Source organism: Triticum dicoccoides, chromosome 2A, assembly GCF_002162155.2.
Source record: "Triticum dicoccoides isolate Atlit2015 ecotype Zavitan chromosome 2A, WEW_v2.0, whole genome shotgun sequence".
Lineage (NCBI taxonomy): Eukaryota > Viridiplantae > Streptophyta > Magnoliopsida > Poales > Poaceae > Triticum > Triticum dicoccoides.
The window spans coordinates 537,640,408-537,650,026 of NC_041382.1; positions in this window are offsets into that span (position 1 = coordinate 537,640,408).

Here is a 9,619-nt window from a genome sequence, read left to right on the forward strand (position 1 = left end):
CTCCTCCCCCTCCCCTGCCTCTGCCTAGGGTTCTTCAAATTTTAATTGCATCAAATTAGTTAGGGTGCATCTAGGGGTGGAAACGAATCGGATGTTTTCTTGATTCGGAACGGATACGAATAATAGCGACATATTGCTTAAGTGTATTAGTCAATAGCTATGTGACATGAAGTATTCAACTTGTGACATACAATAAGTCAATGATAAATAGGTTTATGAATAAACACTATTGTAATGCATAATAATTTCTAAGATTAATCATAAAACTAGTAAAATTTGACCACTTATTTGACTTTTAAGTTGGATAATTGGAATACTCGATCGAATACGAATATCGGATATTTCGGATTATCCGCTACCACTTTCCACCCCTAGGTTCATAATTAGTTAGTAAGAACTAGGTACTGATTAGGTACTAGTTTAATTTTATTTATAGTAATTTTATTTTTAGTAAGAACTAGTTTAATTAATAGAACTAGTTGAACATGTCACATTGTTGTTATTTTTTTAGTTAAAGCAATTATTCCCGCATCGACGTCGACGATGTATATCCCGCATCCTCGTCGTCGACTCAACGGAGGACACCTGCTTGACTAGATGGGCCATGTCCGGGACCGGGTCCGCCGGGCTGGTACTGGGAGGCGCTACCTACCGGGGGCGCAGCTTGGTGAGGAGTCAGTCTGTCATTGACCCGAACCTTCTTTGGTGGCGGTCACGTGGGCCAGTGACGGTGCAGAGGCTTGAGAATCCCGCGGAGGTGGTACGTCACCGTGTCAGTGAGGAGGACGCGCACGTCCGTCACTACTTGTTTGCGTTGGAGCACAGATTCTCCAATACCTGGCAGGTTCTCCAGGGATCTCACTGGAGCTATGATCCTGTGATGGTTCCTTCTCTTTGGGTGTCCACCGCCCGCGTCGATACCCATCGTGCGCTAGGGATTTAGTTGTATTAGTGATGTTATATGTATGATACTATTCGGGATGTATTAGTGATAATATTCGACGATGTACGGACGCATGAGATGATTTACTTTTGCTTATTGAATGCATGCTAATTTGAATACTTATTTATTTTATGATTTGGTTTTGCTTATTGAATGCTCATGTCAATATGAGTCCTATAAGATATTTTGAAATGTATATCTTGTGTTGCTCAAATAGGATGTGTGCTTGCCCAAGTGGCTGGTCATGTTTGCAGGTTACACCTCCGAGTGGCCTATGTTTTGCCGGAGTGTTGATTCATTTCCGTTCCGGCAAATTTCAGGCGCTCGATATGTCCTATTTTAGCAAAGGTCATGTCGGATTTTTCCATGAATTTTGGCATGACTTATGCCAGAATATGTAGGAAATATCGAGTGCCCCGGATTTGTGTGTTGAATATCCTGGTAGTTGCCTTCGATCGATTTTTGATTAATGTTTCAACTATGAACATAGGAAATGTCTGACGACGAAAATGAAGGAAATATGCCCTAGAGGCAATAATAAAGTTATTATTTATTTCCTTATATCATGATAAAAGTTTATTATTCATGCTAGAATTGTATTAACCAGAAACATAATACATGTGTGAATACATAGACAAACAGAGTGTCACTAGTATGCCTCTACTTGACTAGCTCGTTAATCAAAGATGGTTATGTTTCCTAACCATGGACAAAGAGTTGTCATTTGATTAACGGGATCACATCATTAGTTGAATGATCTGATTGACATGACCCATTCCATTAGCTTAGCACCCGATCGTTTAGTATGTTGCTATTGCTTTCTTCATGACTTATACATGTTCCTATGACTATGAGATTATGCAACTCCCGTTTGCCGGAGGAACACTTTGTGTGCTACCAAACGTCACAATGTAATTGGGTGATTATAAAGGAGCTCTACAGGTGTCTCCAAAGGTACATGTTGGGTTGGCGTATTTCGAGATTAGGATTTGTCACTCCGATTGTCGGAGAGGTATCTCTGGGCCCTCTCGGTAATGCACATCACTGAAGCCTTGCAAGCATTGCAACTAATGAGTTAGTTGCGGGATGATGTATTACGGAACGAGTAAAGAGACTTGCCGGTAACGAGATTGAACTAGGTATGGGATACCGACGATCGAATCTCGGGCAAGTAACATACCGGCGACAAAGGGAACAACGTATGTTGTTATGCGGTCTGACCGATAAACGATATTCGTAGAATATGTAGGAGCCAATATGAGCATCCAGGTTCCGCTATTGGTTATTGATCGGAGACGTGTCTCGGTCATGTCTACATTGTTCTCGAACCCGTAGGGTCCGCACGCTTAAGGTTACGATGACAGTTATATTATGAGTTTATACATTTTGATGTACCGAAGTTTGTTCAGAGTCCCGTATGTGATCACAGACATGACGAGGAGTCTTGAAATGGTCGAGACATAAAGATTGATATATTGGAAGCCTATGTTTGGATATCAGAAGTGTTCCGGGTGAAATCAGGATTTTACCGGAGTACCGGGAGGTTACCGGAACCCCCCAGGAGGTATATGGGCCTTAGTGGGCCTTAGTGGAAGAGAGGAGAGGTGGCCATAGATAGGCCGCGTGCCCCTCCCCCCCTTGGTCCGAATAGGACAAGGAGAGGGGGCCGGCCCCCCTTCCTCCTCTCTCTCCTCTTTTCCCCCCTCCGCGAATCCTATTCCAACTAGGAAAGGGGGGAGTCCTACTCCCGGAGGGAGTAGGACTCCTCCTGGCGCGCCTCCTCTTGGCCGGCCAGCCCCCCTTTGAGCCTTTATATACGGAGGCAAGGGGCACCCCTAGAGACACAAGTTGATCCACGTGAGCATATTCTTAGCCGTGTGCGGTGCCCCCTTCCACCATAGTCCTCGATAATATTGTAGCGGTGCTTAGGAGAAGCCCTGCGATGGTAGAACATCAAGATCGTCACCACGCCGTCGTGCTGACGGAACTCTTCCCCGACACTTTGCTGGATCGGAGTCCGGGGATCGTCATCGAGCTGAACGTGTGCTAGAACTCAGAGGTGCCGTAGTTTCGGTGCTTGATCGGTCGGGCCGTGGAGACGTACGACTACATCAACCAAGTTAACGCTTCCATTGTCGATCTACAAGGGTACGTAGATCACACTCTCTCCCTCTCGTTGCTATGCATCACCATGATCTTGCGTGTGCGTAGGAATTTTTTTGAAATTACTACGAAACCCAACAGTGGCATCCGAGCCTAGGTTTTATGTGTTGATGTTATATGCACGAGTAGAACACAAGTGAGTTGTGGGCGATATAAGTCATACTGCTTACCAGCATGTCATACTTTGGTTCGGCGGTATTGTTGGACGAAGCGGCCAGGACCGACATTACGCGTACGCTTACGCGAGACCGGTTCTCCCGACGTGCTTTACACAAAGGTGGCTAGCGGGTGACAGTTTCTCCAACTTTAGTTGAACCGAGTGAGGCTACGCCCGGTCCTTGCGAAGGTTAAAACAGCACCAACTTGACAAACTATCATTGTGGTTTTGATGCGTAGGTAAGATTGGTTCTTGCTTAAGCCCGTAGCAGCCATGTAAAACTTGCAACAACAAAGTAGATGACGTCTAACTTGTTTTTGCAGGGCATGTTGTGATGTGATATGGTCAAGACATGATGCTAAATTTTATTGTATGAGATGATCATGTTTTGTAACCGAGTTATCGGCAACTGGCAGGAGCCATATGGTTGTCGCTTTATTGTATGCAATGCAATCGCGCTGTAATGCTTTACTTTATCACTAAGCGGTAGCGATAGTCATGGAAGCATGAGATTGGCGAGACGACAACGATGCTACGATGGAGATCAAGGTGTTGCGCCGGTGACGATGGTGATCACGACGGTGCTTCGAGGATGGTGATCACAAGCACAAGATGATGATGGCCATATCATATCACTTATATTGATTGCATGTGATGTTTATCTTTTATGCATCTTATCTTGCTTTGATTGACGGTAGCATTATAAGATGATCTCTCACTAATTATCAAGAAGTGTTCTCCCTGAGTATGCACCGTTGCGAAAGTTCTTCGTGCTGAGACACCACGTGATGATCGGGTGTGATAGGCTCTACGTTCAAATACAACGGGTGCAAAACAATTGCACACGCGGAATACTCAGGTTATACTTGACGAGCCAAGCATATACAGATATGGCCTCGGAACACGGAGATCGAAAGGTCGAGCGTGAATCATATAGTAGATATGATCAACATGGTGATGTTCACCAATGAAACTACTCCATCTCACATGATGATCGGACATGGTTTAGTTGATTTGGATCACGTAATCACTTAGAGGATTAGAGGGATATCTATCTAAGTGGGAGTTCTTTAAATAATATGATTAATTGAACCTAAATTTATCATGAACTTAGTACCTGATAGTATCTTGCTTATGTATGTTTGATTGTAGATAGATGGCCCGTGTTGTTGTTCCGTTGAATTTTAATGCGTTCCTTGAGAAAGCAAAGTTGAAAGATGATGGTAGCAATTACACGGACTGGGTCTGTAACTTGAGGATTATCCTCATTGCTGCACAGAAGAATTACGTCCTGGAAGCACCGCTGGGTGCCAGGCCTGCTGCTGGAGCAACACCAGATGTTATGAACGTCTGGCAGAGCAAAGCTGATGACTACTCGATAGTTCAATGTGCCATGCTTTATGGCTTAGAACCGGGACTTCAACGACGTTTTGAACGTCATGGGGCATATGAGATGTTCCTGGGGTTGAAGTTAATATTTCAAGCAAATGCCCGGATTGAGAGATATGAAGTCTCCAATAAGTTCTATAGCTGCAAGATGGAGGAGAACAGTTCTGTCAGTGAGCATATACTCAAGATGTCTGGGTATTGTAATCACTTGATTCAACTGGGAGTTAATCTTCCGGATAATAGCGTCATTGACAGAATTCTCCAATCACTTCCACCAAGCTACAAGAGCTTTGTGATGAACTATAATATGCAAGGGATGAATAGACTATTCCCGAGCTCTTCGCAATGCTGAAAGCTGCGGAGGTAGAAATCAAGAAGGAGCATCAAGTGTTGATGGTCAACAAGACCACTAGTTTCAAGAAAAAGGGCAAAGGGAAAAAGAAGGGGAACTTCAAGAAGAACAGCAAGCAAGTTGCTGCTCAAGAGAAGAAACCCAAGTCTGGACCTAAGCCTGAAACTGAGTGCTTCTACTTCAAGCAGACTGGTCACTGGAAGCGGAACTACCCCAAATATTTGGCGGATAAGAAGGATGGCAAGGTGAACAAAGGTATATGTGATATACATGTTATTGATGTGTACCTTACTAATGCTCGCAGTAGCACCTGGGTATTTGATACTGGTTCTGTTGCTAATATTTGCAACTCGAAACAGGGACTACAGAATAAGCGGACACTAGCAAAGGACGAGGTGACGATGCGCGTGGGAAACGGTTCCAAAGTCGATGTGATCGCGGTCGGCACGCTACCTCTACATCTACCTTCGGGATTAATATTAGACCTAAATAATTGTTATTTGGTGCCAGCGTTGAGCATGAACATTATATCTGGATCTTGTTTGATGCGAGACGGTTATTCATTTAAATCAGAGAATAATGGTTGTTCTATTTATATGAGTAATATCTTTTATGGTCATGCACCCTTGAAGAGTGGTCTATTCTTATTGAATCTCGATAGTAGTAACACACATATTCATAATGTTGAAGCCAAAAGATGCAGAGTTGATAATGATAGTGCAACTTATTTGTGGCACTACCGTTTAGGTCATATCGGTGTAAAGCGCATGAAGAAACTCCATACTGATGGACTTTTGGAACCACTTGATTATGAATCACTTGGTACTTGCGAACCGTGCCTCATGGGCAAGATGACTAAAACGCCGTTCTCCGGTACTATGAAGAGAGCAACAGATTTGTTGGAAATCATATATACAGATGTATGTGGTCCGATAAATATTGAGGCTCGTGGCGGATATCATTATTTTCTCACCTTCACAGATGACTTAAGCAGATATGGGTATATCTACTTAATGAAACATAAGTCTGAAACGTTTAAAAAGTTCAAAGAATTTCAGAGTGAAGTTGAAAATCATCATAACAAGAAAATAAAGTTTCTACAATCTGATCGTGGAGGAGAATATTTGAGTTACGAGTTTGGTGTATATTTGAAACAATGCGGAATAGTTTCGCAACTCACGCCACCCGGAACACCACAGCGTAATGGTGTGTCCGAACGTCGTAATCGTACTTTACTAGATATGGTGCGATCTATGATGTCTCTTACTGATTTACCGCTATCGTTTTGGGGTTATGCTTTGGAGACGGCCGCATTCACGTTAAATAGGGCACCATCAAAATCCGTTGAGACGACGCCTTATGAACTATGGTTTGGCAAGAAACCAAAGTTGTCATTTATGAAAGTTTGGGGCTGCGATGCTTATGTGAAAAAGCTTCAACCTGATAAGCTCGAACCCAAATCGGAGAAATGTGTCTTCATAGGATATCCAAAGGAACCTTCTATCACAGATCCAAAAGCAAGACTTTTGTTGCTAAGTTCGGAAACTTTCTGGAGAAGGAGTTTCTCTCGAAAGAAGTGAGTGGGAGGAAAGTAGAACTTGACGAGGTAACTGTACCTTCTCCCTTATTGGAAAGTAGTGCATCACAGAAAACTGTTTCTGTGACACCTACACCAATTAGTGAGGAAGCTAATGATAATGATCATGAAACTTCAGGACAAGATACTACTGAACTTTGTAGATCAACCGGAGTGAGATCCGCGCCAGAGTGGTACGGTAATCCTGTTCTGGAAGTCATGCTGCTAGATCATGATGAACCTACGAACTATGCAGAAGCGATGGTGAGCCCAGATTCCGCAAAATGGCTTGAAGCCATGAAATCTGAGATGGGATCCATGTATGAGAACAAAGTGTGGACTTTGGTTGACTTGCCCAATGATCGGCAAGTAATTGAGAATAAATGGATCTTCAAGAAGAAGACTGACGCCGACGGTAATATTACTGTCTACAAAGCTCGACTTGTCGCAAAAGGGTTTTGGCAAGTTCAAGGGATTGACTACGATGAGACCTTCTCACCCGTAGCGATGCTTAAGTCTGTCCGAATCATGTTAGCAATTGCCGCATTTTATGATTATGAAATTTGGCAGATGGACGTCAAAACTACATTCCTGAATGGATTTCAGGAAGAAGAGTTGTATATGATGCAACCAGAGGGTTTTGTCTCCAAAGGGAGCTAACAAAGTGTGCAAGCTCCAGCGATCCATTTATGGACTGGTGCAAGCCTCTCGGAGTTGGAATAAACAGTTTGATAGTGTGATCAAAGCATTTGGTTTTATACAGACTTTCGGAGAAGCCTGTATTTACAAGAAAGTGAGTGGGAGCTCTGTACCATTTCTGATGTTATATGTGGATGACATATTACTGATTGGAAATGATATAGAATTTCTGGATAGCGTAAAGGGATACTTGAATAAGAGTTTTTCAATGAAAGACCTCGGTGAAGCTGCTTACATATTAGGCATTAAGATCTATAGAGATAGATCAAGACGCTTAATTGGACTTTCACAAAGCACATACCTTGACAAAGTTTTGAAGAAGATCAAAATGGATCAAGCAAAGAAAGGGTTCTTGCCTGTGTTACAAGGTGTGAAGTTGAGTCAGACTCAATGCCCGACCATTGCAGAAGATAGAGAGAAAATGAAAGATGTTCCCTATGCTTCAGCCATAGGCTCTATCATGTATGCAATGCTGTGTACCAGACCTGATGTGTGCCTTGCTATAAGTCTAGCAGGAAGGTACCAAAGTAATCCAGGAGTGGATCACTGGACAGCGGTCAAGAACATCCTGAAGTACCTTAAAAGGACTAAGGATATGTTTCTCGTATATGGAGGTGACAAAGAGCTCATCGTAAACGGTTACGTTGATGCAAGCTTTGACACTGATCCGGACGATTCTAAATCGCAAACCGGATACGTGTTTACATTAAACGGTGGAGCTGTCAGTTGGTGCAGTTCTAAACAAAGCGTCGTGGCGGGATCTACATGTGAAGCGGAGTACATAGCTGCTTCGGAAGCAGCAAACGAAGGAGTCTGGATGAAGGAGTTCATATCCGATCTAGGTGTCATACCTAGTACATTGGGTCCAATGAAAATCTTTTGTGACAATACTGGTGCAATTGCCTTGGCGAAGGAATCCAGATTTCACAAAAGAACCAAGCACATCAAAAGATGCTTCAATTCCATCCGGGATCTAGTCCAGGTGGGAGACATAGAGATTTGCAAGATACATACGGATCTGAATGTAGCAGACCCGTTGACTAAGCCTCTTCCACGAGCAAAACATGATCAGCACCAAGGCTCCATGGGTGTTAGAATCATTACAGTATAATCTAGATTATTGACTCTAGTGCAAGTGGGAGACTGAAGGAAATATGCCCTAGAGGCAATAATAAAGTTCTTATTTATTTCCTTATATCATGATAAAAGTTTATTATTCATGCTAGAATTGTATTAACTGGAAACATAATACATGTGTGAATACATAGACAAACAGAGTGTCACTAGTATGCCTCTACTTGACTAGCTCGTTAATCAAAGATGGTTATGTTTCCTAACCATGGACAAAGAGTTGTCATTTGATTAACGGGATCACATCATTAGTTGAACGATCTGATTGACATGACCCATTCCATTAGCTTAGCACCCGATCGTTTAGTATGTTGCTATTGCTTTCTTCATGACTTATACATGTTCCTATGACTATGAGATTATGCAACTCCCGTTTGCCGGAGGAACACTTTGTGTGCTACCAAACGTCACAACGTAACTGGGTGATTATAAAGGAGCTCTACAGGTGTCTCCAAAGGTACATGTTGGGTTGGCGTATTTCGAGATTAGGATTTGTCACTCCGATTGTCGGAGAGGTATCTCTGGGCCCTCTCGGTAATGCACATCACTGAACCCTTGCAAGCATTGCAACTAATGAGTTAGTTGTGGGATGATGTATTACGGAACGAGTAAAGAGACATGCCGGTAACGAGATTGAACTAGGTATGGGATACCGACGATCGAATCTCGGGCAAGTAACATACCGGTGACAAAGGGAACAACGTATGTTGTTATGCGGTCTGACCGATAAAAGATCTTCGTAGAATATGTAGGAGCCAATATGAGCATCCAGGTTCCGCTATTGGTTATTGACCGGAGACGTGTCTCGGTCATGTCTACATTGTTCTCGAACCCGTAGGGTCCGCATGCTTAAGGTTACGATGACAATTATATTATGAGTTTATACATTTTGATGTACCGAAGTTTGTCCGGAGTCCCAGATGTGATCACGGACATGACGAGGAGTCTCGAAATGGTCGAGACATAAAGATTGATATATTGGAAGCCTATGTTTGGATATCGGAAGTGTTCCGGGTGAAATCGGGATTTTACCGGGGTACCGGGAGGTTACCGGAACCCCCCGGGAGGTATATGGGCCTTAGTGGGCCTTAGTGGAAGAGAGGAGAGGTGGCCATAGATGGGCCGCGCGCCCCTCCCCCCCCCCTTGGTCTGAATAGGACAAGGAGAGGGGCCGGCCCCCCTTCCTCCTCTCTCTCCTCTTTTCCCCCC